Below are 8,185 nucleotides of genomic sequence, written 5' to 3'. Positions count from 1 at the left end.
GAGTCTGTTAGACCCCAGCCCCCCCAACCACAGTCTGTTAGACCCCAGCCCCCCCAACCACAGTCTGTTAGACCCCAGCCACCCCTACCACAGTCTGTTTGAACTGATGCCGTCCAAAAGGCGAGGCCTCTTCCGGAGCCTCAGGGCCAAAACTCAGAGGCTAACCAATAGCTACTTCCCCCAGGCGATCAGGCTCACAATCAAGCCCACTGTAGACAATTGACTATCATCCCCATGTATACGGACTACGGAAACCTTAAGTTCACAGCCACTTTACTACTGAACTATTTATTACCACTAGTGGCACCACTAGTGTATCCTGTCTTACCTGTACTATTGTCACCGTTATCTTGTATTATGCCTATTATTATTTGTCACTGATGTCCTGTACTACTGTCTTTTTTTAAATCTTGAATTATGCTTGAATTATTATTGCCTTATGTCTTATGCTACAATGTCAGGAACCGAAGCCTAAGGATTTTACTCTCTTACACTTGTGTAATGTGACATATAAATAAACGTAAAAAAAGAAAACACACATGTATGAAAACACACACGAGTGGAACTGCACACACACATGCATACACACATGCACGCAAATACACACAAATGAAAGTGTGCACATGCAAACGCACACACACACACACGGACACACACACACACACACACACATCTAAGGGTCCGTGTCTCTCGTCAAGGAGATATACAACTCACACATAAACCGCAGGCTTCCAGGAATCTGGCTGCTCACACAGACAAGCTGTCCATCATCTTAAAAATAAAATGATTGCAATTGATGGTGTGTGTGTGTGTGTGTGTGTGTGTGAGTGAGTGTGTGTGTGTGTGTGTGTGTGTGTGTGTGTGTGTGTGTGTGTGTAGGTGTGTCTATTTATCCTCCAGATAGGGAGGCAGGGGGCACAGGCGGACATTGGCGGGGTAGTGGGGGCGGCAGACACAGGCCAAGCTTTCAATGCCTTCAGGAGACACAGGGACAGCTGGGACTAGAGCTGGGGACTAGAGCTGGGGTATAGGGCTGGGGTATAGGGTATAGGGTTGGGGTGTAGGGTATAGGGTATCCAACTGGGTGGACATCTTGGAGTGGGGACCGGATACCTGCTCCTGCAGCTGTCGAAGGGCCACCATTTACATTTACATTTTTAACATTTTTGGCATTTAGCAGACGCCTTATTCCAAAGCGACTTACAATCAATACATTTGAATACTAAGCATGTGAATCAGCAATCCACCATTCGTTGCAGGAAGAGTAATCTAGCTCGGGCCCGGGGCCACTGATAGAAGAAAAAACCTTCTCCCTATCGCCTTCTACTAAAACCTTTTTTTTTCTTTTCTTTTTTTTCTGGAGAAACTGAGAAACAGTACAAGGGGGGCAATAGAAGTTCTTAGGGACACAGTAGAGGGGAAAGCGGGTGTCTTTAGGAGACGTAGTGGTGAGGGTCAGAAGATGTCTCAGGAGGAGCAGTTAAGATGTAACCTGAAGAGATGGGTCTTCAGTCTACGACGGAAGATGGGTAGTGACTCAGCCGTTCTGACGGCCGTGGGGAGCTCATTCCACCAGCGGGGAGCCAGTGTTGTGAAGAGACGTGATTGGGCAGCCCGACTGCTGTGTAGAGGAGGTGGGGCCAGTCGGCCAGTCGAGGTGGAGGAGCGGAGTGAGTGGGCAGGGGTTTGGGGGGTTACCATTTCCTTCAGGTAGGCAGGGGCTGTCCCTTTAGCTGCCTGGTATGCAAGCACCAGGGTCTTGAATCTGATGCGAGCTGCTATCGGGAGCCAGTGCAGGGTGCGAAGGAGAGGGGTGACATGCGAGTATTTGGGGAGGTTGAATACCAGCCGGGCAGCAGCATTCTGGATGAGCTGCAGAGGTCTAATGGCTGAAGCGGGGAGCCCAGCCAGGAGTAGATTGCAGTAATCCAGGCGGGAGATGACCAGTGCCTGGGTCAAGAGTTGCGCTGCCTCTCTGGTAAGGAATGGTCGTATCCTTCTGATGTTGTAGAGGAAGAATCTGTAGGAGCGAGCCGTTGCTGCAATGTTCTCCGCACAGGATAATCGGTTATCCAGGATCACTCCAAGGTTCTTGGCTGTCAGGGAGGGGGTTACAGTAGAGTTCTCCACTGTGATGGAGAAGTCTTGGAGAGGGCAGGCTTTCCCGGGGATGAAGAGGAGCTCGGTCTTGTTAAGATTGAGCTTGAGATGGTGGTCAGCCATCCAAGTTGAAATGTCAGCGAGACATGCTGAGATACGGGTTGCCACGTGTACATCAGACAGGGGGAAGGACAGGAAGAGTTGAGTGTCGTCTGCGTAGCTGTGGTAGGAGAGCCCATGTGAAGAGATTACCGAGCCAAGAGACTTGGTGTAGAGGGAGAAAAGTAGGGGCCCTAGGACAGAACCCTGGGGTACTCCAGTGGAAAGGGTTCGTGGAGAAGACAGCGATTCTCTCCAGGTCACCTGGTAGGAGCGGCCCGCCAGGTAGGAAGAAAACCAGGAGTGTGCGGTGCCAGAGATGCCCAGGTCTGAGAGGATGGAGAGAAGGATCTGGTGATTGACTGTGTCGAAGGCAGCAGGCAGGTCAAGGAGAATGAGAACAGAGGAGAGGGAGGAAGCTTGGGCAGAGTGGAGGGCTTCCGTGACAGCAAGGAGCGCAGTCTTAGTGGAATGCCCAGCCTTGAAGCCGGATTGGTGGGGGTCTAAGTGATCCATCTTCTGGAGATAGTCAGTCAGTTGTTTAGATGCCGCGCGTTCAAGGGTTTTGGAAGGGAAGGAGAGAAGGGATACAGGTCTGTAATTGTGGACAGATGATGGGTCAAGGGTAGGTTTCTTGAGGAGAGGCTTGACTCTGGCTATTTTGAAGGCCGCTGGGACAGATCCTGTGGATAGGGAGGAGTTGATTAGGGTGGTAAGGTAAGGAAGGATGTCGGCGGAAATGGATTGGAGAAGGGGGGAGGGGATGGGATCAAGAGGGCATGTGGTTGCCCGCTTTGATGTGATAAGTGTGAGAATCTCATCGGGGGAGAGGGCGTAGGACTGGTGGGCATGGCGATCGGGTCAGGGGGTGTGACAGGGGTGGCGGTGGCGGTTGGACGGGGAGTTGAGACCGGGGGATCTGCCTGGGCGTCACAGGCCACACACTCCATGGCCACCAGGAGGCGCCGGTTCTGCTGCTGCAGATCTCCCTGTAGGGCGGCCCTCTCCTGCTCACTGCGTGCCAGCCACTGCTGTGTTTCTCTTTGGGTGACCGTCCTCCTCCTCAGCTCTTCCTGCAGGGCTGCAGCTCCTGCCATCTCAGTCTCCAGCAGTCTTGGCACTCCTTCAGACTGGCCGCCAGTTGGCCACACTGTGCCTGCCTCTCCTGCAGCCTCAAGTCCTGCTCCTTCAGGTGAGCCTGGACCTTATCGAGCTCCTGCTGCGGGTCTGTGATCTCAGTGGCCCTCTCCCTCAGCTGGGAGTGGGAGAGTTTATGCTTTAGGTCCGGAGTAAGCCGCACGCAGCTGGTTCAGCTCTGATGCCTGCTGGCTCTTTAGTTAGCCGAATGAGCTGGCCCTCCCACTGCTCCCATGCTTTCTGGTCCTCCAATTGGCCCTGCGGGTCCGTGGTCTCCAGCTGCATCTCCAGCTGAGACGCTGGTTCACCGCTATCTGTAAGCTGGGTGTTAGCTTCGGGCCCAGACATCTCCAGCAGTTGCTTCACTTTCGGCACCACCCGGACCAGGGCCATGAGGGTGTCGACCAGGCTGTCATGCAGCCCCTGGATCTTCTGGTTCCTGTGGCCCACCTCCGTTTCTATGGCCCGCAGCTAGCTCTGCAGGTCTTGGTTAGCTGCCCACAGCGTCTCCCTCTGGTGCTCCTCCGGCTGCAGCGTGTGGGCGTGTTTGGTCACCCGAGAGAGAGTCTGCACTGTAGATCGGAGGCTTGCTGCTCCAGGGTCCTCAGTTTATCCCCTGAGAGCTGCCACTGCACTCTCAGCTGGGCCTGGGCCTCCCACTTCTGCTGAACCAGCCTTAGCCTGGCCTCCTGCAGCTCCTCCTCCAGTTCGCGGTCTTGTGTGCTCAGTGGGTTCCACTCCGGCGACCGCTGGCTCTCCCACTGGATAGCAGCGGCGGCAAGGGCGTTGCTCAGGAGGGTGTTCTCCCGCTGCAACTGGGCAACCTGGCCCTTCAGCGGTATGGCTCTGCTCAGCTCTTTGGGAGGGGTCGTCTCACTGGTGGTAATGCTGTCATCATAGTCCCCGGAGGTCTGGTGGAGGTTGGTCAGGTGTTGGGCGGCGATGAGATCCCGGGCACCCCTCTCCCGGATCCAGTCCGCCTCAGCCGCCCTCTCCCTGTCGGCCTCACTCACTCCCTCATCGGCCAACCGCCTCCATGTCTCTACATCCTCTGCGTCGTCTGCGCCCATGTCCCTGGTGTCGGCGTCATAACCGTCTCCTGTGGGGCCTGCCGTGCTTCCAGCTTCGTCGGCCTCCGAGTCGGGGACCTGTGGGCCCTTGGGCCACTTCAGGTGTGCCTCCGGGTCCTCCTCCGGCCCCTGTTGAGGGTGCCACCTCGGTGCTGTGGTCTCGGGGTCCCTGGGTGTCACGGGCGCCGGTAACACGCCTTGTTCATGCTAGGGGGCCCCTCCTGGGGCCTGACCCGTCCAGGTTTGAAAGAGGGCATCGAGGGGGTCAATCATGGTCCTGTCTGCTAAATCGTCCCTAGCCTGGGTGTGCTCTGGTAGTGGGTTCGAATTTGCCCGCGCTCAGCCACCATGTGGTGACCAACACGTTGGACCAGATAAATACACACACCACCCAGGTAGGAAACGACAGAGACTGGAATGCGTTGAAGGCCACTGGCCGTGTTTATTAATTCGAAAATAAGGTTTAACAGAAAGAAAGGTCCCGCCTTGCGGGTGTAGTCCAACTTAACGTTGCGCCCAGGCGCTTAATGGGGAACTCAGGTTGCCTCCTCTAGAGGTTAAAAACGGGGGGCTCAGTCACCCGGGTATGGGGCAGGTTGGAGTCCAGTAGGTAACCCCCCGGGGGTTCTGGGTAGAGGGCTGGTCACTCTGCTAGCAGCAGAAGGGTTCTCTCTCTCTCTCTGTTCTGTCACGAGCAGACCACAGTTACTTCCCCCCGGCCATTGAATGTGCTGCCGTACTACGGCTCTCACCCAGTGGCTCTCAGTCCAGTGGACGTGTCTTGTCCATCCATAGCCCTCTCGCATGTGCCGGCTACACTCCTTCTCATATGGGCCTCCCGTGAGGAGGCACAGGTGTGGCACGTCAATCTAACAAGCCTGTGGTTTGCTCTCTTAGCCACCCGGCTGATTGGGGAATGGAGTGCAGCTGTGTGGTCATTGTGTGAATACAGATGGTACTTGGTGGGGAACACCACAACACACACACACACACACACACACACACACCACATCCACACAATTCAATCACACAATTCACACAATTCAATCCGAGCTCCAGTTGGAGATAAATAAATAAATAAAAAATGTCTTTCATACATCTTCTCCATGACAGGCCTGACCCACACCATCTGAGGGGTGGACCTTTTCATTCATCAAAAAAAGCAATAAAATGGTGGAAATATTACTTAATATAAGCAAAATTATCTGACAACAGAACAGGAAAATTTCACTTGCCAAGATTTTTTCTTAAAACTTTTAAAATATCTTAATTGCAGTCACACAAAAAACAAGCATATATATATATAACCCTTGATTTAAGATATTTAATCTAAGGGGGTGTTCTCACTAGAACATTTGCTTCACTTGAAACAGAGTTTAGAGTTTCGAAGTCGCTCCCGCAGCAAAGAACCTACGGATGCTCCGCTTGAAAAGGGTGGTTTCGCTCCGGTTACAAATGACGCATCCATCACTTTGCTTCGCTTCGCTTTTGGTGAGAACGCTGCTCGAGGCAGTCCATAGGAAAACAACAGCGCACGCGTGTTGATCTTGATAAGAGCGGGACGAACGAGCAATTTTTAATTTTTCTGACCAATCAACTACCACGTCTGTTGCTTCGATCGTGTATGTTACTTCGTTTACATGAAGGGCTGTGAGAACGCAAATCAGAGAAATAATTTATGCAACAATGTTGCAAACTCATCCACTTACTCCGGGTCCTGATTCGGACTTTCATGTGAGAACATGACCTTACTTAGATTTACTTTTTGCAGTGCACTTTTCTTCTTGAGAAGTCAGTCAGACTTCTGGGTGAAGTATGCTTCAATGTCGAAATGTGTCCTCTAAAATATATGAAAATGTGTAATCATGAGTTCCATATCCGACACGTCAAATCACAGCAGTGTACCATAGCACTGGCAACTCTGGCAGTCCTGTGTAAACATAGTTACCATGCGCCAGCCCTGCTCGACGAAGCCGTGAATTACCCAGCAGGGAGGTAAACAAACCTCAATAAAAGTCACTCTACTGTATGTTTTCCACCCAGATTTGTTTTATCCCGCGACGGACAGTTTTGGCAGTGAAACGTGGGCCAGCGACCACCCCAGCTGCTTTTATATTACTACCCCTCTCTCCTTCTCTCTCTTTTTCTTTTTCTTCTCTCTCTCTCCCTCCTTTTATGTCTCATATGTTCTGGTCAGTAATTGCAGATTCTGACAACAAGATCAAGCGTTTTGTGATTTGTTAATGTGGGTTGCCAATGGATTTGTTGATGCATGTATTTCACCAAGGGGCTCTAGTTCCACGGTACGAAGTCTGGTGTTTGTGTGTATACTCACTTTCAGTTACATTCTCCCTCCCCCCCCTCTCGCTCCCCGCTATGTCTCACTCTCTCTCGCCCTCCCTCCCTCGCTCTCCCCCCTCTCTCTCCCCCCTTCTCTCTTGCTCTCTCTCCCTCCCTCCCTCTCTACCCCCTCTCTCTCTCTCTCTCTCTCTCTCTCTCACCCCCTCTCTCTTTCCCTCCTCTCTCTCACCCCCCCTCTTTCTCCCCCTCTCTCTCTCTCTGACTGTACACACTCCAGAAAGAAAGTGACAGTTGTTGTGGTATGAAGAGCAAAGAAAGGGTGGAAACGCTGACCGCAGCCATTTTGATATTTCATTGTTTATCCAGCCTTTATTTTGCCTGGTCAGTCACACTGGGAGACCTGGCAGGCAAAACACAGTAGTATAGTTACACAACTACAGGTACTAATATTACAACTCATTTCCATACGAAAAACATCACTGTATCCACTGTTAAATCAACACAGTCTCCAGATTATTACTCTCTGGGTGTTGGTTTCTAGAGACCAAGGACACTGTCTGGGGGGTGGGTCGTATTATCTGGCTAGACCAGCGTCTGACCACCTGTTTTGACGTAAGATACGTAAGAGTTACATGAATTATGACTTAACGCATCACAAAATAAGAGAAACTGTATCCCCGGCGTGATTCGAACCAACAACCTTCAGGTGGTTTCCCATCACAGCGGGACCATAACAGACAGTGTTCTCTGGTCTGCAGAGACAATCTCCCAGAAGGTGATTGTTTGTGTCTGGTGAAAGGGGAAACAAGTCGGCAACCAATAAAAAATGTTCAGACTTTTATTTTGAAACACGTTTCAACGTTGTTGAAAATCACAACACACATTCGCTAGTCAAGCCAAAAAATATTGCAATGCAATGGATTCAGTGAGTAATCCCCACTGCTACCTAGTTAACTATAAAACTACTTTACATTGTTAGCAGGCTCACAAAACAAGCTGTGTTAGCTGACTAGCGATGTGTCATTGATTTTCAACAACGCTGAAGTCCGAACATTAAATCGGCTGCCGACTTGTTCCCCCTTTCACCAGACCGTGTCACATTTGGAGACTGGGTTGTGTTCAGTGCAGAGCGATTTGATTAAAGGGACCACACTGAGGAAGTGTCTGTATGTTAACGGGACACAGGGATTGGGTACTTGGCTGTGCAGGTAACTACAGGTTAATACTGGTAAATGCAGGTAAATGCAGGTAAATACAGGTAAATGCAGGTAAATTCCAGGTATACAGGTGATCACTCCAGAACCTCCAGAAGTTCACCTCTCTGAAGCTTTTACCCGTGGTGGTCGGACATGAAAGTGTATCTTTCTCCTCTGTCGTTCCTCCTTTTCACCCCACCTTCCTATCCATTGTTTCAGACAGCTCTTCTGTCCATCAGACTGCCACACTTACAAGCGCTTAACATATCCTCCCATGTCAAC

Source organism: Nansenia antarctica (genome assembly GCF_963989245.1).
Source record: "Nansenia antarctica genome assembly, chromosome: 1".
Classification (NCBI taxonomy): Eukaryota; Metazoa; Chordata; class Actinopteri; order Argentiniformes; family Microstomatidae; genus Nansenia; species Nansenia antarctica.
Note: the sequence above shows the minus strand (reverse complement) of the source record.